This window comes from Aegilops tauschii, chromosome 2 (genome assembly GCF_002575655.3).
Source record: "Aegilops tauschii subsp. strangulata cultivar AL8/78 chromosome 2, Aet v6.0, whole genome shotgun sequence".
NCBI classification, from domain to species: Eukaryota; Viridiplantae; Streptophyta; class Magnoliopsida; order Poales; family Poaceae; genus Aegilops; species Aegilops tauschii.
Genome location: NC_053036.3, coordinates 1134112 through 1159203, shown reverse-complemented (window position 1 = coordinate 1159203; position 25092 = coordinate 1134112). Strand labels below are relative to the sequence as shown.

General features: G+C 48.2%; 1 long non-coding RNA gene across 2 annotated transcripts; it reads right to left on the bottom strand.

The window, feature by feature from the left end:
• Nucleotides 1-3495, bottom strand: LOC109761328 (uncharacterized). Of its 2 annotated transcripts, XR_005764963.3 has the most exons (4): nt 3157-3495; nt 1874-2374; nt 871-1085; nt 4-476 (listed from the first exon to the last, which is right to left on the bottom strand). It is a non-coding gene; the product is annotated as an uncharacterized lncRNA (long non-coding RNA). The 2 variants fall into 2 exon arrangements; XR_002232493.4 differs by having other exon boundaries at nt 1-476; nt 871-2374.
• Nucleotides 3496-25092: the final 21597 nt, after the last annotated feature.

The following is a 25092-nucleotide window of genomic DNA, read 5'->3' as shown; positions in this document are numbered from 1 at the left end:
CATGCTCTTCCGTGGCAATAGTCAATTGTGGCAATAAACTATGACAACAATACTTGATTTCGTGGTATTAGGCATTTTGCCACAAACCACTACACTTGTGGCATTAACTTATCGCAACAAATATTCCAATCGTCGTAACAGGAAATTACAACATACTAGTTTTAGTGGTGATAAATAGGTAACACAACAGGTGAGATGTTTGTTGCGAGAAACTATTGCGACAATTTAAACTTTTCGTGGTGCTAACATGTGGCAACCGAAAGTGGGTTGTGGTAATAGCCTATTGCAACCATAAAAAAATACAGGCATTCAATTACAATATTCCAAACCATACGTATAATATATAGATTCATAAAATTCATAATTCTCATAGCAAATATCCATCAAATGATACCCAAATGTAATTTAGCCATCCTAATTAAGGCCAAGACTAATTGTCCGTGATCTAGAGTCCAGTCGAGCTAGATCTTTGGATCCTGCAATCAAGAAATCAAAAAAATAGTTCTAGTTAATGAGTCCAACATAACATACACCATACAATTATTCCAGCCCTTGTTAAAAATAACTATCACCAGACTATTTGTGTCAACAAGCATGTAACTGAGGGATCAGAACAGTTTTACAAGTGTAAATGTCTAAAGCATAAGCACAAGTACATGTACTAAAAGCATCCGCTGTTGATTTAAGTTGTGACTCAATCTGTAGTTTCAGTTAAGTGCATGTCCCTAGCTAGCACATATTCGTTTTTTCAAAGTTGTGACTCGATGCAGCAACAACACATTGTGAAAGAGAAGAAGCAGCTAGCTAATTATGAAGGCCATACATATAAAATGCAGGTGAACATTAAGAGAAAGCAAGGTCGTGACTTACCATTGCTTTAAACATTTGAGAATTCCTTGTTCAGCTTGTATGAGCGCACTTGAAGAAATAACAATTAGAGCGCACTTGAAGAAATAACAATTAGAGCGCACTTGAAAAAATAATAGTTAGCCTTGCACCTGGAGTCTTATTAGGACTAGATCTCTGAAAAAGGTATTTTGCAAGTTTGGACTACTATCTTATTTGTCAATCCTCTTTGTTGGCACCTGCAAATAGAGTTTGCTCTTCAATCTGGATTCAGTACCTTTAAGAACCAGTTGGACAGTGGCAGAAATACTAATCAAGTTAATCATAAGGCATGTAAGCAGGATCTGATGAATATGGCATGAAACACCAGCAATGTGAAGCTGGAACTAGGAAGAACAAAAAACAGAGTAAAAATGTTTAAGAAAGGGAAAATGGGCAGTTTTGTCACATCAGGATCAGTATATTTCCTTGGAAATATCATCATAACCCTGCAAAGAACCCGGGCCATCTCCAGAAAATTGAGGCCCCTGGACTGTGGCTAAGAACAAATGAACTACATGCCACATAATCAAATTAAACCAACATCTAAGTAGCCAAAATGACTGAAATTATAAGGGGAAGCAAGCATATTAGGAATGACATATATACCTAAAACTTAAAGTTCTGACATTGACAGAAGTAGCCAGTTTCATTCAAATCTAACTCTGCATATATACTCCAAATCTAACTAGGAGTAGCTGTTTGGGGCAAGTTGCATTGGAAATTAAACTAAAATAATGCATCTGTTCTAATGTAGTGGTCTAGTACAGCATTGACTGTACAAGTTATTTTCCATGCTTGTCTCAATTAGCATGTTAGTGCCTCCTAGTACTGACCAATTCAAGAAAAGAGCCTCTAATTAGGAACGATTCCAGTCATGAGATGGGCAACAAATAAACATGACAGAAGGAACTCCCAATCATACAAAAGAGGAACATGGAAATTAGAAATAGCCATGTGGTGATGTCAATATGAACAAAATACTCACATTGACTATGGGAATGCGTCAGGCAAGGGAAACGTACATGCCTGCTTGTTCTGGCGACGGATGATAGCAGAGGCACAACAATGATGCTACAGTGCTCCATGGACGAGATCATGGGCCTCGCCGCCCTAGGACACACAGAGGAACCAAGGATGCCGCTCGTATCGGTGCGGCCGTCAGCCATGACCACGTCGTCCATCTAGGGCTTTCCCCTCTTGTATTTCGATCAGGTGTACTGACTGGTTTTTTGTGGCTCCCTAAAGAAGTGGCTGAATCGCACAAGTCCAGCTGGTTGAACCAGACATGTAGTAGGCACTTACCCCTTCGCCAAAGGGGCCCACGACCTAGGTCCCTCTTCTTCATGTTCTCTCTTCTCCAACAAAAACAAGCAGTTCGGGCACTCTCAGATCCATGGCGATGAAGAACACATATACAGGATTTGAAGCCCCCTAATTTTTGGGGGCCCTGTGCAGTCGCGCACCTCGCACATCCTCGTCAACGGCCCTGCAAAGAACAGTGTGCATCAGACAAGAACCACCAGAGATAAAGCATCAAGACAAACCGAATACGAGATAAAGCATCAAACAAGAACCCTAATTTTTGGGGGCCCTGTGCAGTCGCCCTGGAATTAAATGTGGAACCTATTTTGCGCATAGTGTAACCAGGATGGATACGTGCTAAAAGGTGATGAAGTCTTACATTTACCTAAATAAAAAAGGTAACCCTGATGGGTAGTTGTAAAAAGTGATGCTATCACCCATTGGATTATATATCAAACAAGCATATGAGATTGAGATACGAGAAATATAATAATTGAAGTGAAATAAACAGACAAGTTTCTGTTGTATTTTCATAGTGAAGTTGGGATATACTACACTAAAATGATCATACATGTACTAGAACCCTTACCATGAAAAGCACTATGTATTACACCTACATTCCCTATCAGTAAAGTACATGTCCGTGTTGCTCTTCACAATTTCTACTACCCAATTTGACAATCAGTAGACCTATTTAGCTGAATTAAAAAATCGCACAGGTATTCGGGTATGTATGTATACGTGCCAGTTTGAGAGTATTCGAGTATGTATGGATATGTTACGGGTATTCGGGTATATGCATCTCCACCATGGGCAGGAACACGTACGTACTACTATTATTACCAGGAGAATCAATTAGCAGCGGGCATGTACCCTCGATGTCGTCCTTGCATCTTGCTCCCCTTGGCACTAGTACACAAACAAGCAAGCAGCCTGTTGGATGGATTATTGTGGAAGGTAGCTTACATATGGATCGATTCCTCGTGGATGCTAGCAGATGACGAGGACCGGTGGCTCCTAGCGCGGGAGGCGCGCATGGTCCATGCGCTAGTTCTGCGCAAGCCGCTTCAATTCTTCATGGCCGTCCGGAGGGAGGGATGGCTGCCGACGACCCCGGCTAGATCTGCCCAGGATTGCGGCGGCTGCGCGCTCCTCATGGCCGCCTCCTCGAGCCTGGTTGGGAGGAGGGAACGATCCTGGGGCCCAGGGTTGCGTTGGCGACCTACAGAGAAAGGGGCGAGCAGTGGCGGCATGAGGCGACTTGCGGCGGTGACTTGCGGCGTGGTATGCGGTGGCTTCGATGGGTAGGCGTGCGTGTGAAGGATAAGGAGAGAGAGGAGATAAAAGGATAGGGCACCCGCAGGGCCGCAGCCGTTCGATCTAAGCAAATCCAACGGTTCCGATGTGTGATCCATGAGAGGGCCATCTTGACCAATCAAAACACGGTGTATTTTTAGTGGTATATTTTTGCACTCGGTAAAATTTTAATATTTTTTCTTTTTTTCTTCCCTTCTATTTTTCTTGCTTTTTTAATAAGGCCTATTAAAGGATATAAATAGGATTTTCTTTAACACCAAAATTTTGCCAACATTTTTATGCACTTGTGATTTAAATTTGAATTCTATGCAATAAATGACTATAAATGCATCAAATGTATGAAAGAACCCATGAAACTTGGGAATTGTCACTCAAATATGGTCTACTTTCTGTGCAAATTTAAGTGGTGCCATTTCAAACCTATTTCCGTACTTGCTTCACAAAAAAATACCCATTTTTTACACTATAAAACTAGAATTTTTTTTAAAACAAAAGTTTAGAAACTCTATTTGTCAACATTGTTTTTTGTTTTGATGTTTGTCAATATTTTTTGTAATGGCAAGATGCACCCATGTGCTCAATTTGGGCACATTATCATAAACTATGCAAGAATATGGCCATCACCTTGGAAAGTCATGAATGTTCATACATGATACCTTGTTTTGTGAAGATTCTTTTCTTCAAAATGATCATATTGCAAGTTTAGTATTTTTTCTCGCAACTAGTAGACATAAAAGGACTCGATGCGAAAGGATTGCATTTACTGAATTTGTATTCTTTTCTTTAATTTTTTCCACAATGGGGTCATCAAAGCGGGGAGGGGGGGGGGGGTAAATCTGATCGTATCGTATCCTCTAGAAATAGGAAACTACCAAGTCATGCCTACGTATACAAGAGATCGTGTCGAGGCTTCATCAAAGCGGGGACATTCTAGAGGATCTTGGCATGTAATCTAGCTCAAAGTAGATTGATGCAACACTATTTATAACCCATGTCAAACGATAAGGACAGGGGCTACTGGCTACTATCTGTGACATGGGAAGTGGGGTGTGCCAAGCACACTATAATTGAGTACACTAGCAAGCAAGGGATTACTATACATTGAGATTATGATCTACTAGTTAATATTAAAAAAGCATTAAGGTTGCAGACGACTCGCTGGAACCATTTTGCGTCCTTGATCTGCTATCCCGACGGCCAAATGCAGTACGCTTCTCTACCTCGCGAGAGCTAGCGTCTTTGGTATGCTATCTCGCCTGGTTCAACTCCGACCTTCCTTCACTCCAGTACAGCGCCGACCATAACTCTCTTCGGCTGACCAGTCCACGGGCAGCCAAGAAGGACGACTCGGACGCCTGACAGTCACCTTCAGACCTCCCTTCGCTTTGAATCAGGATGCTCGGTCGATGCTGGTAAGATCTCTCTCTCGCTCTTCAGTGCCTCCCCATTCTTCTACCAAACTAGATTTTTTAGGGTCCTAGAAATGTGCCCCCAAATCCCGTACAAATACCGCTCCAAGGGGGACGACTTTAGGTTTCCAGTAAAGAAATATGCGGGCTGGGCCAAGATACCAGATCTATTAGTCATTGTTTGGCCCATAAACCGCATATCGGTCCGATTTTTGGGGATCGGGCCAATATGTGGGATCTGTTAGAGTTGCTCTTAGCCCGATATACAAGGGATAACCTATGGGTTGCCCTCATAGCCGTTACTTTCGTGGTTACCTATTTAAAGGCTCCTTCTTCCCAGTAAGCTCCCTACTCTCACATCTCATATCTAACGAAACATCACATACAAGAAAATATTTATATCTCATCGTGAGAAAAAACATATATTTTTAGAAAATTTGAATTTGCATGCAAAACTAATAGCGAAATTATTGTTTGAGAGTATTCGAGTATGTATGAATTTGAATTTCTGCGTTGTTTGATTTGGATGTGTTAATTTTTTCGTGTTATTGCATATTAAAATATAAAGAGCGCCTATACATCACTAGTGGTGCAAGCAACGCTAATTGACACTCACCCGCCGCGCACCCTGGGCTGACCCAGCTAAGCGAGGTCGCTTTGCCCACCTCGCTCGCTCGGTTGTTTCCACCGGTTCACCATGTTGACCGGTCGACTGGTTGACCGTTGACCCATGGCATAGTTGACCGTACACATCTATATAAAGTTTAGAATTTGAAAAGTTTTTCAAGTTTGAAAAAAGTTTGTGGCTTCAAAAAAAGTTAATGAATTTGAAAATGTTCAAGAATTTGAAAGAAATGTTTCTCAATTCTAAAACAGATCACTAATTTTAAAAAATTCACGGACTCAAAAAAGATTCATGAATTTGAATTTTTTAATGTATTTCAGAAAAAGGTCGTCCATTCTAAAACAAATTGTGATCTCGAAAAAAGTTAGCAAAGTCAAAATAAGTTTAGTATTTGAAAAAACAACACAAATTTGAAAAAATCGTGGCATGAAAAAATATTGGCGAAAATGAAAATGTTCAGCCACTCAAAAAAAAGTTTGTAAATTTGGAAAAAAAATCACGGTTCCAAAAAAGTCACAATTTTTAAATAGTTCCCCAATTTATCAAAACACATCCACGAATTTGAATAAGTTGGTAAATTTTAAAATTGTTGCTAATTTTTTTTAAAAATACACAAATTTCAAGGAAAAAGTTACTGAAATTTAAAAATAAAAATGGAAAAATGGAAACTAAAAAGTAAAAGGAAATAGGAAAAGGAGAATAAAAACCAAATAGTAAACTGGAAGAAAAACAAACAAAAAGCTGCTGAGGATAAACCTAGCCGAAAAAGAAGAAAAACTAGGTTTTTTTAGACAAAAGAAAAACTATGCGGAAGTTTCCAGAAGCAAAACCGGGCCAAAGTCACGGAATGGCAGCCCAATTTAACTCCTCGCCGGTGAGCCGAACACCTTTCTTTTTAATGGGCCTTAGCCTAGCCGTTCATTATGTTTAAGAATAAGTTTATTTATTAACAATAAGCGTACACATGGTGTTAGTCTGTTGGTAATCAATTCTTTCCCTAGGTAGGAGGTAGTATGTTCGATTCTTTGAATGGATCATTTTTGTTTCTTCATGCATGCCCCATTGTTGGTCATTATATTTTGTTCACGGGCCTGCATGTTCTATTTTTTTATATGAAGAATATGTATATATAATATGCTCTCATGCTAATATCTACTCCCTTTGTATCACAATACTTGTTGCGCGTATAATTTTGAGAATTTTTTTTAAATTTATTCTCTATTTTCAATAGGTTAAGTGAATGAATTTATGCGTACATATCGGAAGTAATTCCAATTTGAGTAATATATGTATCTCAATTAAGGTTCAAGTAATATAGAAAAAAAGTTCAAGACCTATGTACAAGCTTATGTCAAAGACAAAGATTGTTGAAATATCTAGTCTCAATTACAAGAAAATGACTACCTCGCGCAACGGAATCTGTTTGTTTGCAATATCGCTACCATATTGCAACGCCGATGCAGTTTGTTGCAATAGGTAGCCACTTTTTTGCAACAATATGTGTAACTAATGCAACGCCACGCTGATGTTGCAATATTTTTTTGAATATTGCCACAAATAGTTATTCTGTTGAAATACCTAGTCTCTATTACAACAAAATGGCTGCCCTCGTGCAACCGAATTTTTTTGTCGCAATACCATTACCATATCGCAACGCCGACACAATTCGTTGCAATATGAGCACTCTATTGCAACAAATCTAGTATTTATCGTGACAAAACTAAGTTATGGCAATATGTGCGGCCTATTACCACAACCGGAGAATTTGTGGTAATATTGCGTTTTATTGCAACAAAACGTAGTTGTAGAAATAAATTTTGTTGCAATAGACCGGAATCCTTGTAGTGAATACCTTTCCTCTATGCCAATACTGGTTGCGCCTAAACCACAAGAGCCGTTGCTGCTGTATCTGGCGGCAACGAATCAAGTGGTCAGCGCCGCACTAGTGGCGCAGAGGGAGGTCGATGAGGAGGCAGTGGCAATGGCAAGACCGGCGGATGGCAAGTCAGAGATTCCTCCGGCAAGGCCTCGTGCCGGCAAGGCAAGGCCCCCGGCAGAGTCTGATACCGTCGGGACAGGGCCCGCGCAGCCAAGTGAAGCGGTGCAGAAGAAGAAGATGATGCAGCACCGGGTTTACATTCTCAGCTCCCTCTTGCAGGGGGCTAGGTCGAGGTACTCCGGTGTGCAAAAATTGCTCTTCGGCCTTCTCATGGCCTCGAGGAAGCTGCGTCATTACTTCCAAGCCCACGAGATCACTGTAGTCACCCGCCTCCCGTTGCAACGGATACTGCACAACCCAGACGCAACCGGAAGAATCGTGGAGTGGGCCTTGGAGTTATCAAGATTTGGGTTGAAGTTTGAAAGTACTTCAACAATCCAGAGCAGAGTCCTGGCGGAGTTCATTGCAGAGTGGACCTCAACGGCTGACGAGGAAATCTAGGAGACCACTCTCCCCGGCAGGGAAGCAAGTCACAACTGGGTCATGTACTTCGACGGGGCTTTCTCTCTGTAGCGTGCTGGTGCTGGTGTGCTGCTCGTCGCATCCACCGGAGAGCACCTCAAGTATGTGATCCAGATGCACTTTCCTAGGGAGATGTCCACTAACAACACTGCTGAGTACGAGGGGCTGCTTGCCGGTCTCAGGATCGCGGCAGACCTCGGGGTTAAGAAGCTCATCGTCTGGGGTGATTCACAGCTTGTCGTCAGACAAGTCAACAAAGATTATCAGAGCCCGTTGATGGAGGCCTACGTAGTTGAGGTGAGGAAGCTGGAGAAGCGCTTTGACGGTATACAAGCGGAGCACGTTCCCCGAGCAGAGAATGACATCGCTGATTACCTGTCGAAGCGCGCTGCGTTCAAGCTACCTGTGGAACCAGGTACCTTTGTGCTTCGGTTAACTCAACCATCCGTTGAACCATCAATGGAACAGAACAAGAGGAGGAAATCAGGCCCTGGCAAGTACTTTCCCGCCGAGCCCCCTGGGGCCGCCGGCAAGGATGTTGCCATGGATACTGAGCCTCCCGAGGAGCAACTGGCTCCGGCAGGGCGTCAAGCCCCAGCAGTAGAGACGTCCACTCCCATGGCAGAAGAAATGCCTTTGGTCCTTGCCGTCGAGCCCCAGGCTCCGGCATGGGCGCAACATACCGTCCGATTCCTCCAAACAGGGGAGCTTCCCGAGGAGCAGGAAGAAGCAGAGAAAGTAGCCCGTCGGTCTGCCCTATATCAGTTCATCGACGACGTCCTGTACAGGAAAAGACCGAACGGTGTGAAATTGAAGTGCATTCCCCGGGAAGAAGGACTGGAGCTGTTGGCAGAGATACACGGAGGCATATGTGGCTCCCACATAGGGTCGAGGGCCCTTGCTGGCAAGGCATTCCGGTAAGGTTTCTTCTGGCCCACTGCCCTCCAGGATGCAACGGCACTAGTAACCAAGTGTGAAGCGTGCCAGTTCCATTCGAAGAAGCTTCATCAGCCAGCCCAAGCCCTTCAAACAATCCCTCTCTCTTGGCATCTGGGTCTGGGGGCTCGACATACTGGGCCCTTTCCCCCGTGCTGTCGGGGGCTTTGAGTACTTGTATGTTGTAATCGACAAGTTCCCAAAGTGGCCGGAGGTGGAAGCAGTGAGGAAGGTGACAACACAGTCAGCCATCATGTTCTTCAAGGGACTAGTCTGCCGTTTTGGTGTGCCAAACAGGGTCATCACCGACAATGGCACGCAGTTCACAAGCCATACCTCGGCAGCAAGGTCTATTCCGCTTCCGTGGCACACCCACGGAGCAACGGCCAGGCGGAGAGGGAAAATGCTGAAGTACTGCGAGGCCTGAGAGCGAAGACTTTTGACAGGCTGCACAAGAGCGGAAGGCGCTGGATTGATGAGTTGCCGGCGGTTCTTTGGTCGATTAGGACGACGCCAAATTGAGCCACCGGCCAGACGCCCTTTGCCCTGGTATACGGGGCAGAAGCAGTTCTCCCCACGGAACTCATACACGGGTCGCCTCAAGTGCTCGCTTATGACGAGCTTGAGCAAGAGCAGTTGCGGCAAGATGACACAACGCTCCTTGAGGAGGATCGTCTTCGGGCGGCTGTGAGAGTGTGACGCCCCCGATTTGACCGTACACTAATCATGCATGCAAATGTGTACGATCAAGATCAGGGACTCACGGGAAGATATCACAACACAACTCTAAACATATATAAGTCATACACGCATCATAATACAAGCCAGGGGCCTCGAGGGCTCGAATACAAGCGCTCGATCACAGACGAGTCAGCGGAAGCAACAATATCTGAGTACAGACATAAGTTAAACAAGTTTGCCTTAAGAAGGCTAGCACAAAAGTAGCAACGATTGAAAAGGCAAGGCCTCCTGCCTGGGACCTCCTAACTACTCCTCGAAGCCGAACTCCACGTAGAATCATCCTCGGGGTCTCTAGCTCCTGGACTCCAGGATCTGGTTGCGACAATCAGGTATAGAAAGGGGAAAAGAGGGAGAAAAGAAACCGTGAGTACTCATCCAAAGTACTCGCAAGCAAGGAGCTACACTACATATGCATGGGTATATGTGTAAAGGGCCATATCGGTGGACTGAACTGCAGAATGCCAGAATGAGAGGGGGATAGCTAATCCTGTCGAAGACTATGCTTCTGGTAGCCTCCATCTTGCAGCATGTAGAAGAGAGTAGATTGAAGTCCTCCAAGTAGCATCGTATAGCATAATCCTACCCGGCGATCCCCTCCTCGTCGCCCTGTTAGAGAGCGATCACCGGGTTGTACCTGGCACTTGGAAGGGTGTGTTTTATTAAGTATCCAGTTCTAGTTGTCATAAGGTCAAGGTACAACTCCGGGTCGTCCTTTTACCGAGGGAAACGGCTATTCGAATAGATAAACTTCCCTGCCGGGGTGCACCACATAACCCAACACGCTCGATCCCATTTGGCCGGACACACTTTTCTGGGCCATGCCCGGCCATGGAAGATCAACACGTCGCAGCCCCACCTAGGCTCAACAGAGAGGTCAACACGCTGGTCTAAATCCTATGCGCGCAGGGGTCTGGGCCCATCGCCCATTGCACACCTACACGTTGCGTACGCGGCGGGAAGCAGACCTAGACTAGCAGGCGTTCTAGTCCAATCCGGCGCGCGCCGCTCCGTCGCTGACGTCAAGAAGAGCTTCGGCTGATACCACGATGCCGGGATACCCATAACTACTCCCGCGTAGATGGTTAGTGCGTATAGACCAAATGGCCAGACTCAGATCAAATACCCAGGACTCGTTAAGCGTGTTAAGTATCTGTGAACGCCGACCAGGGCCAGGCCCACCGCTCTCCTAGGTGGTCTCAACCTGCCCTGTCGCTCCGCCACAAAGTAACAGTCGGGGGCCGTCAGGAACCCAGGCCCACCTCTACCGGGGTGGAGCCACCTGTCCTTTCAGCCCCCTCATCAGAATCACTTGCGGGTACTCCTCGAGCCGAACCTACTTTAGTCACCACATGTGTCATGTATATAATGTATATAGTATATACCCGTGATCACCTCCCGAATTGATCACGGCCCAGTAGTATAGCATGGCAGACGGACAAGAGTGTAGGGCCACTGATGGAACACTAGCATCCTATACGGTGCTCCGTTCGGGGCGTGCTTAGGCTTGTTCGAACGAGCGTTCAATGCCGCATCCATTTACGGGACCGGTGCGGCCGTAAACGGCCGGAAGCTACGGCGGTGAGCGGCGGAGCGGACGCCGGAGTTTGGCCCTCGCGCGAACTGCGGCTAGACGGCACGACAAGACTACTGGGGAGGCTCTACGGGGTCCTGGCGAGGCCTAGAGCACGGTGGCGAGCTCGGGTGAGCACGACATCGACGAGGACGACGGTGATGAGCTCCGTTGCGGAGTGGGCTTCGGGCGGCGATGGCAACGGTGGCTACGGTGATGAATCCGTGCGGGGGAGCGAGGGGGAGACGTGGTGGCTCACTGGGAGCCGTAGGGAAGTGGCAGTGTGCTCGGGGAGGCGCGGAGCATCCGGAATCGACGGCGATAGATGGCGGCGACCCGAGGAAGGAGAAGAAGATGGCGGCGGCGTGGAGGCCTCCCAGCTTGTTCCGTTCGGCGTAGTCGACGTAGTCGACGGCGGGGAGCCGTTCGGGCACGTCGGCGGGGCAATCGGGGCACGGTGGCCGCGGGATCGAGCGTCGCGGCCGCGAGCTCTCGGGCAAGCTCGCAGCGGGAGCGATAGAGAGAGCGAGGGGGGAAACTGGGGTAGCTAGGGTTTCACGGGGGTACGGGGGCGGCCTTAGCCGTGCGGGGGCTCGGCGGATGGTCGCCGTGTGGCCATCCGCGGCCTGGACGAGCGCCCGGCGGCCACCGAGCTCGGATGAGCAGTAGGAGGAAGGAGGGGACTCCAGGTGGGCTGGGCCGCACCTGTAGCTAGTAGGCCTAAGTGCACAGTAGAACTTAGGCCCCTTTTTATTTTCTTATTTCTGTGTTCTGTTTTTCTTTTACTGTTTTATTTTAGTTCCTCTTTATTTTTTATTTTTTTTGTTTTACAAAAATTACCACTAGTGCCTAAATTTGTATTTATCAACAAACTACTGTGAGATTAATCCTTAACCCATAATAAAATAGTTTTAGCATTTTATAAATTAAATAGGCATTTGTTTAATTGTTTTAGAGCCTTTAAACATTTTATCAAAGTTTGGTTCCTCCACCACAATTACTTACGATTTATTTGACACAACCCGAACATTTTAGTTTTGATATTTGAAAATTTTACTATTTGCCTATATTTTATATTTTAACTTGAATCTTTTTGAACTAACTCGAGTTTATCAACAGTAACCGAGGTGACGTGGCACCATCAGCAGAGGTTTACTGTAGCTTGATTATCCGGGTGTCACAATTCTCCTCCACTACAAGAAATCTCGTCCCGAGATTTAAGAGGGAAGTAAAGGGGGAAGGTTCGGGTTACGAAATTCTAGGGAGTGTTCTTGGTCTTGGTTGTTCTTCTCGAAGAGGTTGATCCATTACATTGATGTCTTCATTCTGCTGTTTCAGGTCATCATGATAAAGTTGTCGTCCTTTCTTCGGGAACTCCATCGTACTTACGACAGAGTATGGGGGTATTCCGGAAGAACGGACCTCTGCAAGGTTTACTATCTGGTCAATATCATCGGGGAAGGTGGCGGAAAGTAACTCTCAAACTAAATCTTAAGAAAAGCCGAGAGCAAGTAAGGAAGTACCATGAGAAGTTTCAAACGGGTAGGCAATCGTTCGAAGCCTGAAACAAAGTGTGAAAGGGGTTCAAAGCAATCGGAATAAGTATTATGTCTCATGCCAGTATAGATCAGTAGGACGGTGGTCCGTGAATTACATACGAGGCCACGCGCGATGAATGAATTTGGGGAACAGGGGGTGCACAGGAGAGTCAGGTTTTGATCATGTGGAACTGTGGGTTATGGGCCCACCATGTGGTTAAAGTAGGAAGGGCGGTGACATCTTGCACGATCATGATAGCAAGGCAAGTCAGAGGGTAGCCTGTCAGTTATATGTCAGCAACATCGTCGGTACCAAGGGCGAGGGACGAAGAGAACCATTTTCCTGCTCGTTGAAACAAGGCGGACCATTAGGCAAGGTTCTCGTCCATCGGTGGTTACCGAAATGTCACCAACAATAGTAACAGGGTCTTACTGATAGAGTTGTACACCGAGGTGTTTACATAAGCAGGAGAATATTACTGCTTAGGTCATATAGATCACCGGAAAGGTTAAACCAAACAATGGAAAGGAAAATATGATTATCAGATTAAACAGAAGAATGGAAAGGAAAATGTGTTTAAACACATAGCTCAATGGTATATCCTTCCCAAGGACAAGCTGAGCATTATATTCATGACAGGATATAATGTAGAAAACTCTTTAGGTAGGGGAGAGAAATTTCATGACATTACCCATACAACGGTGTTTGGATAATTGAGCAAGAAAACATTTAGCATTGGGCTTCAAATGTTCTTGTCGAAAATCGGAGTACCACAGACATGCTTCGGGATAGCATTGACATGGTCTTCAAGCAAGGGTCGGACTTTGGATACTCAAAGGATCCATCAGGAACAACTTATAGAATAATTCTCACAATTTCCTCCAGGAAGAATGGTTATCCTTTCAAAAGGGATTGTAATGATAGGTCCTCCAGCCAGGGGGGTGCTAGGAATGACATCATGTTACCGGGTCATAAATAGACCAATGTTATAACTCTTGGAAATATGTTCCAACCATCATATCTGACCGAGATTCAGATCTGATTGGTGTTAGGATAACTCAGACTTAGGATGTCTTAGAAGAAAGGTGCAACACAAATTGATGGGATGACATTGTAAGATTCTCGGCAAATGAACTATGAAAGCAAGTTCCGAAACAAGAGTTCGTCATTAAATCAAGGAGAGGTGAGGAGGTGACTGATTGACTCAGCGACAATCCATTGAGACTTCCAAAAGATGGATTTGCACAACTATGTGAACAAGGAGATAACATTAGCTAGATCGAATGACTTAATGATGTATGCTCGAGGAAAACATACACAGTTAAACATTGGTTGAAATGTGCACCCGAAATATGGGCTAGGTAGCACAATCAATGTTCGAATGATGATTCATTAAGCCATATACGTAGAATGAAACTATAGACCAATAACTTCAAAGCAATAGGGTTGCTAGAAGTTTAGAATCTACACATCACAGACCATTTGTTGGTATTTCGTTTAGAAACTACACGGGGACCAAGAAAGAATGGTGATGGTGAGAAGTATCACCGTACCAAGAATTCTTAAGAGGTGCAGTAATGTTCACGACATTCTTGACATCAAAGATGGTAATACTCCACGGTAGAACATAACATAAGTTGGATAGCAGGGGAAATCAAGATACATCACAAAATATGAACAAGTTTGTGTTGGGGGGAGGTAAGAATGTTGTCGATGATAACACAATTCATCGAGGGGCAAGGATGGTATTTCTCATCCTGAATTTCGACACACAACTTGGAAGAAGTCAAATTGTTGACAATGATCACGACAAATTTGTCGAGAGGTTTTCAAGAAGATGTAATTGATCGACGATGACATCAAGTCAAAGGAATGATGAAAGCGAAAGGTTATTGGAACCACGGGTAGGACACAAACTCGAAATCAAGTTTGCAGTTCAAGGAGAAGTGATATGACGACGCAAGATTAGCTCACTGTCGAAATTTGTGCGTTGGGAAGGTCCAGGTAGCACGGTTAAAATCGGCACGATAATGACATAGCCGAGCAAGCTAGGAATGACTTGAAGGATTATTAAACTCGTAAGCAACAAAAATTACTTAGAGTTATTGAATCTGAGTGCGGAATTGATTCACATATCGGTGTCCTTGAGGGGTTCTAACAACTCAGAACCCGTTGGAAAAATTGGAATTAGTGAGAAATAATAGCTGATGAAGACTCATAAGATGCAACACAGTTCTTAGATATTCTCGAGATACCAGAGGGTAATACTCGACGGTAGATCAAAGTAGAGGTTGGACTGGGGTATTGACTTGCAAAAGACAAGTGCTTTAACTTGTCCGAGAAATGGGATCAAAGAGAAAATATGGTCGGAACCACGATTGCAAAAGTCCAGATCCCAGATATAAGATGAACTTATAACAAGGGAATAATTAATTTAAGAAAAGCTTTAATGATAAGATCTACATCGTGTCCATGGGCATGAACGCAAAGTTCAAGGTCGACTCCCACTTCTTCAATGCATAACCTTTCATTCACTTCTCGCGTTTGATGAAGTTGCAGTGTTGAAAATTTTTATCTGGCAAAATACCAGAAGAGTATGACTCATGAAAACTTTCGAGTTCACACATATTATGGAAGGCATAGGTTCAACCCATCGGGGCATATTAGGAATATATGCCACAAGCTTCAAGAGTAATTATCACCAGCTCAAAAGCAGAGCATGGTTGACAAAGCAGAGGATACAATTTACCAAAGGCATTATGTATCAGGGAAGAACTCACAAGGTGATTAAATATGAGGGCACTGTCGGATAATAATCTAACAAAGGATTTGGTTGTCCACAAGGGATCAGATGTGAGCATCGGTACTCAACTAGAGGAAGAAAGAATGCAAGGGGATTAGATTATAGAAACAACTGACTAACTCAAAGCTCAAATGCAAAGAGATTATGATTTCCAAATCAAGGGATCAGAAGCAAACGCTCTGATTAAGGATGGATAAGTTGAATAGCCTTAGGGGTACAATCGATGGCAATTCGATTGGTCGATACCAGCTCATGTTTAAAATGACGTTTGAGCCAGAAGGAAGAATTCTAGGATCTGATTGAGGATTGTGAGCATTCGCAATATTTTGAATCAACAGACTCAAAATGATAATGACAAGGAATGACAATAAGATTACGAGACTTATAGGATTAACCATAATGCAAGCAAGCAAGAATTTCAAGAGCAATAGGCTGCTTAGGATTTTCGGAAGTTCAAATAGTATTTCAAAGACTTTTGTGAATTACTTGAATCAACTGGGGACGAGCGGATACTCGGTAAGTGCGAGAATTATCCGTAGGGGTATTCAGGTGACAAGGAACAGTAAGGCAGTAAGCTCAGAGGATTCTCGGAACAACAGAGAGTATTTCGGGGTATCTTGTAATAACAAGATCAACGGGAAAACATTGTATGAATGGCGAGTATACGTGGTTATCCATAGGAGTTTATCGATGGAAGGGAATTGCAAAAGCGATGAACACAAGTTCTCGGGTTAACAGCGGAGAGTGTCTTCAGGGTCTTCACGTGCAGCAGACGATCATCAGTAATAAGGGGCTCTCCGGGTGAAAGTGATAACGAGAACCTAATTTTAGATTTAGCAAAATTCATTTAACCCGAATAGAAGAGAGATCAGAGTCCCAGAGTAAAGGTCGAGGAGTAAAAGATCCTAATACCACCCAATCGCGACGTGGGCCCGTAAGCCACACAGCCATGTTAGTAAAAGTTTTTCAATGACTAGACTCGACTTCTGCCAAGGAGTTGGAAAGGGGATTCCTACAGGTAGTCGGCTCTGATACCAACTTGTGACGCCCCTGATTTGACCGTACACTAATCATGCACGCAAATGTGTACGATCAAGATCAGGGACTCACGGGAAGATATCACAACACAACTCTAAACATATATAAGTCATACAAGCATCATAATACAAGCCAGGGGCCTCGAGGGCTCGAATACAAGCGCTCGATCACAGATGAGTCAGCGGAAGCAACAATATCTGAGTACAGACATAAGTTAAACAAGTTTGCCTTAAGAAGGCTAGCACAAAAGTAGCAACGATCGAAAAGGCAAGGCCTCCTGCCTGGGACCTCCTAACTACTCCTCGAAGCCGAACTCCACGTAGAATCATCCTCGGGGTCTCTAGCTCCTGGACTCCAGCATCTGGTTGCGACAATCAGGTATAGAAAGAGGAAAAGAGGGAGAAAAGCAACCGTGAGTACTCATCCAAAGTACTCGCAAGCAAGGAGCTACACTACATATGCATGGGTATATGTGTAAAGGGCCATATCGGTGGACTGAACTGCAGAATGCCAGAATGAGAGGGGGATAGCTAATCCTGTCGAAGACTATGCTTCTGGTAGCCTCCATCTTGCAGCATCTAGAAAAGAGTAGATTGAAGTCCTCCAAGTAGCATCGTATAGCATAATCCTACCCGGCGATCCCCTCCTCGTCGCCCTGTTAGAGAGCGATCACCGGGTTGTATCTGGCACTTGGAAGGGTGTGTTTTATTAAGTATCCAGTTCTAGTTGTCATAAGGTCAAGGTACAACTCTGGGTCGTCCTTTTACCGAGGGACACGACTATTCGAATAGATGAACTTCCCTGCAGGGGTGCACCACATAACCCAACACGCTCGATCCCATTTGGCCGGACACACTTTTCTGGGCCATGCCCGGCCGCGGAAGATCAACACGTCGCAACCCCACCTAGGCTCAACAGAGAGGTCAACACGCCGGTCTAAATCCTATGCGCGTAGGGGTCTGGGCCCATCGCCCATTGCACACCTGCACGTTGCGTACGCGGCCAGAAGCAGACCTAGTCTAGCAGGCGTTCCAGTCCAATCCGGCGCGCGCCGCTCCGTCGGTGACGTCAAGAAGAGCTTCGGCTGATACCACGACGCCGGGATACCCATAACTACTCCCGCGTAGATGGTTAGTGCGTATAGACCAAATGGCCAGACTCAGATCAAATACCCAGAACTCGTTAAGCGTGTTAAGTATCTGTGAACACCGACCAGGGCCAGGCCCACCGCTCTCCTAGGTGGTCTCAACCTGCCCTGTCGCTCCGCCACAAAGTAACAGTCGGGGGCCGTCAGGAACCCAGGCCCACCTCTACCGGGGTGGAGCCACCTGTCCTTTCAGCCCCCTCATCAGAATCACTTGCGGGTACTCCTCGAGCCGACCCGACTTTAGTCACCACATGTGTCATGTATATAATGTATATAGTATATACCCGTGATCACCTCCCGAAGTGATCACGACCCAGTAGTATAGCATGGCAGATGGACAAGAGTGTAGGGCCACTGATGGAACACTGGCATCCTATACGGTGCTCCGTTCGGGGCGTGCTTAGGCTCGTTCGAACGAGCATTCAACGCCGCATCCATTTACGGGAGCGGTGCGGCCGTAAACGGCCGGAAGCTACGGCGGCGAGCGGCGGAGCGGACGCCGGAGTTTGGCCCTCGCGCGAACTGTGGCTAGACGGCACGGCCAGACTACTGGGGAGGCTCTACGGGGTCCTGGCGAGGCCTAGAGCACGGTGGCGAGCTCGGGTGAGCACGACATCGACGAGGACGACGGTGACGAGCTCCGTTGCGGAGTGGGCTTCGGGCGGCGATGGCAACGGCGGCTACGGTGATGAATCCGTGTGGGGGAGCGAGGGGGGGGGGAGACGTGGTGGCTCATCGGGAGCCGTAGGGAAGTGGCAGTGTGCTCGGGGAGGCGCGGAGCATCCGGAATCGACGGCGATAGACATCGGCGACCCGAGGAAGGAGAAGAAGATGGCAGCGGCGTGGAGGCCTCCCAGCTCGTTCCGTTCGGCGTAGTCGACGTAGTCGACGGCGGGGAGCCGTTCGGGCACGTCGGCAGGGCAATCGGGGCACGGTGGCCGCGGGATCGAGCGTCGCGGCGGCGAGCTCTCGGGCAAGCTTGCAGCGGGAGCGATAGAGAGAGCGAGGGGGGAAACTGGGGTAGCTAGGGTTTCCCGGGGGTATGGGGGCGGCCTTAGCCGTGCGGGGGCTCGGCGCATGGTCGCCGCGTGGCCATCTGCGGCCTGGACGAGCGCCCGGCGGCCACCGAGCTCGGATGAGCAGTAGGAAGAAGGAGGGGACTCCAGGTGGGCTGGGCCGCACCTGTAGCTAGTAGGCCTAAGTGCACAGTAGAACTTAGGCCCCTTTTTATTTTCTTATTTCTGTGTTCTGTTTTTATTTTACTGTTTTATTTTAGTTCCTCTTTTATTTTTATTTTTTTGTTTTACAAAAATTACCACTAGTGCCTAAATTTGTATTTATCAACAAACTACTGTGAGATTAATCCTTAACCCATAATAAAATAGTTTTAGCATTTTATAAATTCAATAGGCATTTGTTTAATTGTTTTCACTATTGTTTTAATTGTTTTAGAGCCTTTAAACATTTTATCAAAGCTTGGTTCCTCCACCATAATTACTTACGATTTATTTGGCACAACCCGAACATTTTAGTTTTGATATTTGAAAATTTTACTGTTTGCCTATATTTTATATTTTAACTTGAATCGTTTTTGAACTAACTCGAGTTTATCAACAGTAACCAAGGTGACGTGGCACCATCAGCAGAGGTTTACTGTAGCTTGATTATCCGGGCGTCACAGAGAGGAGCGCGTTACCAGCAAGCCTTGCGCCGCTATCATAGCCGCAAGGTTCATGCCCGGAGCTTTGAGGAAGGCGACCTTGTTCTTCGGCGCGTTTAGTCGGCCAAGAATTCCAACAAGTTGATGCCGAAGTGGGAAGGCCCTTATCGGGTAATATGAGTCACCAGGCCTGGCGCAGTCTGGCTGGAGACCGAAGATGCTGTTTCGGTGAGCAACTCCTGGAACATCGAACATCTTCGCAAGTTTTACCCATAAGTCGCGGCTTGCCGGGCCTCCCGGCAAGCCACCTTTTGTACAAGCCTTGCCGGCGAGGCATGTAACAATCTGTGCAAAGCCAGGCGCACACCCTGAGCATAAATAAATGAAGCGCTGGCGCCCTAAGTTCTAGCATGCATGCTAGGTCAAGTCCCTCCCTCGGTTAGGGTAGATAGTGCTTAGCGGCGACTAACCCCTAGCATAGAGGTCGAGTATGCGTCCTTCTGTTCCTTTCTATCCTCTTTTGGTTCGCAGGGCACATGGACACTTCTGCTGAGCCGCTTGGGAAAAGAGAACGAACCGGCGCTCCGGCCCCGGCAAGCCAAGACTGCCAGGGGCTGAAGATACAAGGGTCCAACCACAGCAAGCCAAGGTTGCCAGAGGCTGCCGATTCAGATAAGTCCTTCATCCCCTATTGTGCATTTCCGTATGAGACTGGGACATGTGAAACCTTGTTTGTATTCTTAAGCCACCGTGCTCCCCTTTTCCTGTACCCAAGAGCTATCCTCTGGGTCGGGACTTGGTCGTAGTCGCGGTGGCAAGAAAATGGACGAAGGGCCTAACTCTACCTCGCCCCTGCCTCCGCCAAGAGCGTGAGAACGGTCGGCTGAAGTGGGGAGACAGCAAGGCCTGTTGCTGGGCAACAATGTTTATCTTAAAAATAACAAGGATTCGTTCCTTGACGCGGGCCTCGCTCACGCACAAAGAACCCATCTAGCACCCTTTTTCATTAAAAACATCCCGTACACGTACAGTTCATACGGAATTAAAAACATGAGCAAGGGGATTACAAGTCTTAAAATTAACAAGTGCCCGTAGGCTTACAAACTAAAAAGAGATAAAGTGCCCGTGATCCCTTTCTTGTCCCTCTCCTCATAAGGTAGAACAAGACAGCGGGAGGGCAAAAAGAGCGCCTAGGCGAGGTGCGAGGAGCAGAAGGCTGGAAGATGAGGCAGCGGGCCGCCAATACGCGACGAAGGCATCGGTGCCCGCGTACTCCGAGTTGACGGCCGCCACCCGCCTTCTTCGCCTTCTCCGGCCCTCCTACGCCAGCCGTCCAAGGAGGTGATGGGGAACGCACCGATGGAGAGCTTGACGAGGAAGGCCCTCGGCAGGGCGCGAGGCCGAGGGAAGGGCGACGCGGTCAGTCGGAGTCGAGGTCGGCGTCCCGCCGCTTGTCGTCGCTGTCGCTGTCCTCCTCGTCACTCCCGCTCGAGGAGGAATCTTCATCGTCGGAGGAGCTCCCCACGCAGCACTTCAGGCGAGTTCCATAATCCCCGAAGACCTTGACGGAGAGCAGGCCGTCCTCCATTAACTTGAAGTAGAGGACGAGCCCCGCCGTCAGGTTGTGGATGCAGGCGAACGTTTTCCATCCGCGACGGAGGTACATGACCTCGGGAGCAGGGAAGTCGACATCGACCCGCGTGCCGCCATTCCCGCAGCCCCTCATGTGCAGCCTAAGGGTCTGGGGAGGGTCGAGCTCCATCTCCCGAGCGAATGGGGTGGGGAGGCGAAGACGACGGCGCGGTGGCCGATAGAGCCGGATGAAAAACTCGCGGGGCTGGTCCCCGACGTGGCCCTCCATCGGGAGAGGCATCGCCGGCGGAGGTGGGCCCGGTGCGCCGCCCCATCCACCTCTTCCCCGAGCACCGCGGCGACCTCGGCCTCGCCCCCTCCCCCTTCCTCTCGTGGCAGGCTCCGCCACGGCGAGATCTTGGGAAGGGGGGACGCGCTGTCGAGCAGCAATCCTTGCGCCCACTGTCGAAGGACCAGCACTTCCTCTCGCCATGGTAGATGGAAGAGAAGAGCGGAGGTGGAAGAAGATGGATGCTGAGGGGATATGGAAGGACGTCTCCCTCCCCCTCCTAATAAAGGGGGCGGGGTCGAGGCTCGGCCGCCCCACTCAGCCAATCCAGTCATCGGGGGCGCAGGGAACCAGGACCGACCCGCTGCCCCAATCAGCGACGGCCCGGTTTCCCGCCTCCACCGTCCGCCTCCACCGTTTGCCACTTGCATCGAGCAGGATCGAGAGGACGGGTGAGGCGCCCGTTCCCCGCCCCGTGATCGTGGGGCATGGGCGCCTTGAAGACTGCGACCCGAGTCCACTCAGTAAATGAGCCGCGCCTCCACGCCTCCCTCTTTTTATGGGGAAGGCGCGAGCCGCCTCTTTACTGCGACGTGACACATCCGTGTGGGAACTGCCCCACGCATGACCCCCACGTCACACAGTTACCGCAGTAAAATCCGCCCCGCCTTCCCGCGCACCGTTCTGGTCCTGGCCCAACAACACGTCGCACTTATGTGTGGCCCAGACCCGGGGGCTCCTGTCGGTGTACAAAAGTAGGGGCTCTCCTTTTGACCCCTTTACTTGTGCATGGGCAGTCAGAGCCGCGCGCCACGGCCACACCTAGCAGAGCAGAGGAGGGAGGCCGGAGAAAAGCTGAAGCCCAAGACAACCAAGGCAACGCCAAGATCAGAAACACGAGAAGCAAGAGGGCGAGGCGGACTCCCCCGGCAAGACCCTTGCCGGGGCGTCCTCCGTGGCCCCGGCAAGAGCCTTGCCAGGGCAGCTTTCCTGACACCAACAGAACGAGCCACCCTTGAGCCCACAGGTTCTGACCCAACCAACTACGTTGGACCCTAGGGCTCGGGAGGCGCCTCTGAGGTGGCATGCAAATCTTCGCCAAGATCATAAACATGTGAGATCAGATGAGGACCATAAGACGGCGACTGTCGGTGTCAGAACCGGCGGATCTCGGGTAGGGGGTCCCGAACAGTGCGTCTAGGATCGACGGTAATAGGAGACGGGGGACACGATGTTTACCCAGGTTCGGGCCCTCTCTATGGAGGTAATACCCTACTTCCTGCTTGATTGATCTTGATGAATATGAGTATTACAAGAGTTGATCTACCACGAGATCGTAATGGCTAAACCCTAGAAGTCTAGCCTATGTGAATAAGGTAATGAGTATCCCTCTATCCGGACTATGCTCGCTGGTTTATATAGGTACCGAAGAGATCTAGGGTTACATGGGGTCGGTTACATAAGAGGAAATCTTCATAGTCGATCGCCTAGCTTGCCTTCCACGCCAAGGAGAGTCCAATCACTGGTATAGTCTTCGGCCTTCATGTCTTCATAGCCCATCAGTCCGGCCCAATGGATAACAGGCCGGACGCCCGAGGACCCCTTAGTCCAGGACTCCCTCAGTAGCCCCTGAACCTGGCTTCAATGACGAGGAGTCCAGCGCGCAGCTTTGTCTTCGGCATTGCAAGGCGGGTTCCCTCCTTCCGAACTCAGGAATAGTCTTCGGATGTAGCAAGTATATCCGGACCTGTGTATTTGATTGCAGAGAATACAATATTCCACGGGTCCAATCTGCTGACAACTGTTTATGACATTGTATCACGCCTGCCCGGTTATTATTTCCAACGATTGGCTGGCCCGTCGCCCCACGTCTCGGGACGCGGTTTTACTGGCATGTCTTATCAAAGCAGAGATCGTGTCCCCTTATTCACGGGATTTTCACTAATGCAGTCGTGGGTAACCCAACCGTCCTCTGGGTACAACTCTTTGGGGATAGGTAAGTTTCGAGGCCCAGGAGGAGACGCTCAGTATTCGAGGTCTTTGTATAGGCACCCTGACTTGTCTTTTTCTTTTGTCCTTGCTTCTTCGTCAACCCTAGCCACCTTGAGTTCTAGCCCGGAAGTGCCAATCACTACCAACCCCAATCATGTCCGAGTCCAGCCGTCCAGGCCGGTGGGTGGCCTCTTCTGTCACGGAGGAGGATATCGCGAAGCTCCGCATGGCGAGGTATCTGACTCCAGAAATCCTTCATCGGCTTCCCGCCGAGGGGTAGGTTATTCCCACCCCCAAATCTAGCGAGAGGGTAGTGTTTGTGTCCCACTTCCTCCATGGGTTAGGGTTCGCGCTTAACCCCTTCATCCGGGGGCTCATGTTCTACTATGGGCTAGATTTTCACGATCTGGCACCGGACTCTGTTCTTCTCATCTCGACATTCATCGTCACGTGTGAGGCCTTCCTCCGGACTCCTCCGCACTTTGGTTTGTGGCTCAAGACTTTTGATGTGAGACTGCGGGTGACAGAGGAGGAGCAGGCAGAGTGCGGCAGCGTCATAATAGGCAAGCTTGCTAGCGCGGTTTGGTTTGAAGGATCTTTCGCCGAGTCCCCTGACCTATGGCGTCAGGGGTGGTTTTATATCAACGAGTCGTGCGGCTCCAAGTGGGCGGCAATGCCTGCATTCCGACCCGGCCCTCCAATTCAGCTTGCCTCATGGATCAACAAGGGATTGGACTGGGGATCCGTCAATGAGGTGCAGACTCTGCAAAGTCGCATCCGAAGCCTTATCGAGAAGGGCATCGATCTTGTGAACGTTGTTCAAGTAATGCTAGTCCGCCGAACCCTACCATGTCAGCGGCGGCCTCTCCGTATGTGGGAGTTTAATCCAGAAGGGCAGCGGACTCTTCAGCACTTCTTCGGCACCAGACACGAAGGAATGTGAAAATTATATTTCGGGGAACAAGAGCAATGGCGGGACACCACCGAAGATGTTGGCCTTGACTGCAATCATCCAGACACTTCGGTAGGTACTCAATCTCCGATCACCTTTTATTCAAGCATCTTTTGACAAGATACTGAACAATCCGTCCCTATGCAGGACTGGATAAAGAAAGCGGTATTAATCTGGTGTCTGGCGCCCCTTCCCGAAGATCCTGCGACCGCCCTGCTAACGAGAATGCTGATTCCGACACTGTACCAGGTGTCCGCAGAGGGAGGCGAGAACAGGGAGACCAGAGGTGATCTCCGCCCTGAGGATAAATTAGACGCTGTGTTCGTGGAAACCGAAACCATTTTGCCCGAGGGCAAAGGCATAGAGGAAGCTCTCCATGGCAAGAAGAGGGCCGTTCCCGAAGATCAGGAGGGGAAGCCTTCCAAGAGAGGAAAAATGCCGTCATCGGGCGACTTGGGCCGGGCAAGCGATGTTGCCGTAGAGCTTCATGATGGGACAAACCTCTGGTCAAACCGTAAGTGAAGCTGGGGCACTTTAAACGTACCTCATTCTTTTCCAATTAGTGAAGTAATCTTCTGACATATGTACATCCTCGCAGGTTAACGCCTGGTGTTTCTCAATCGTCCTCCTCCTCGGGAGACCTTCTTCCGGAGATGATGGAGAGTGACACGCCTTCTCCGGCCTCCTCGCCCAACAGGGCGGATGATTATGAGGTGTCGTCCCGGAGGGCTCCTCCCGATCGACAAGTGGCGCAGCAAACGAGGAAGGAGTTACCCGAAGGTGGTGCCTTTGTCGCTCAGGGTTCGGGAATCAAGAATGAAGGCCCTGAACTATCCGGTTTACAGCCGGAG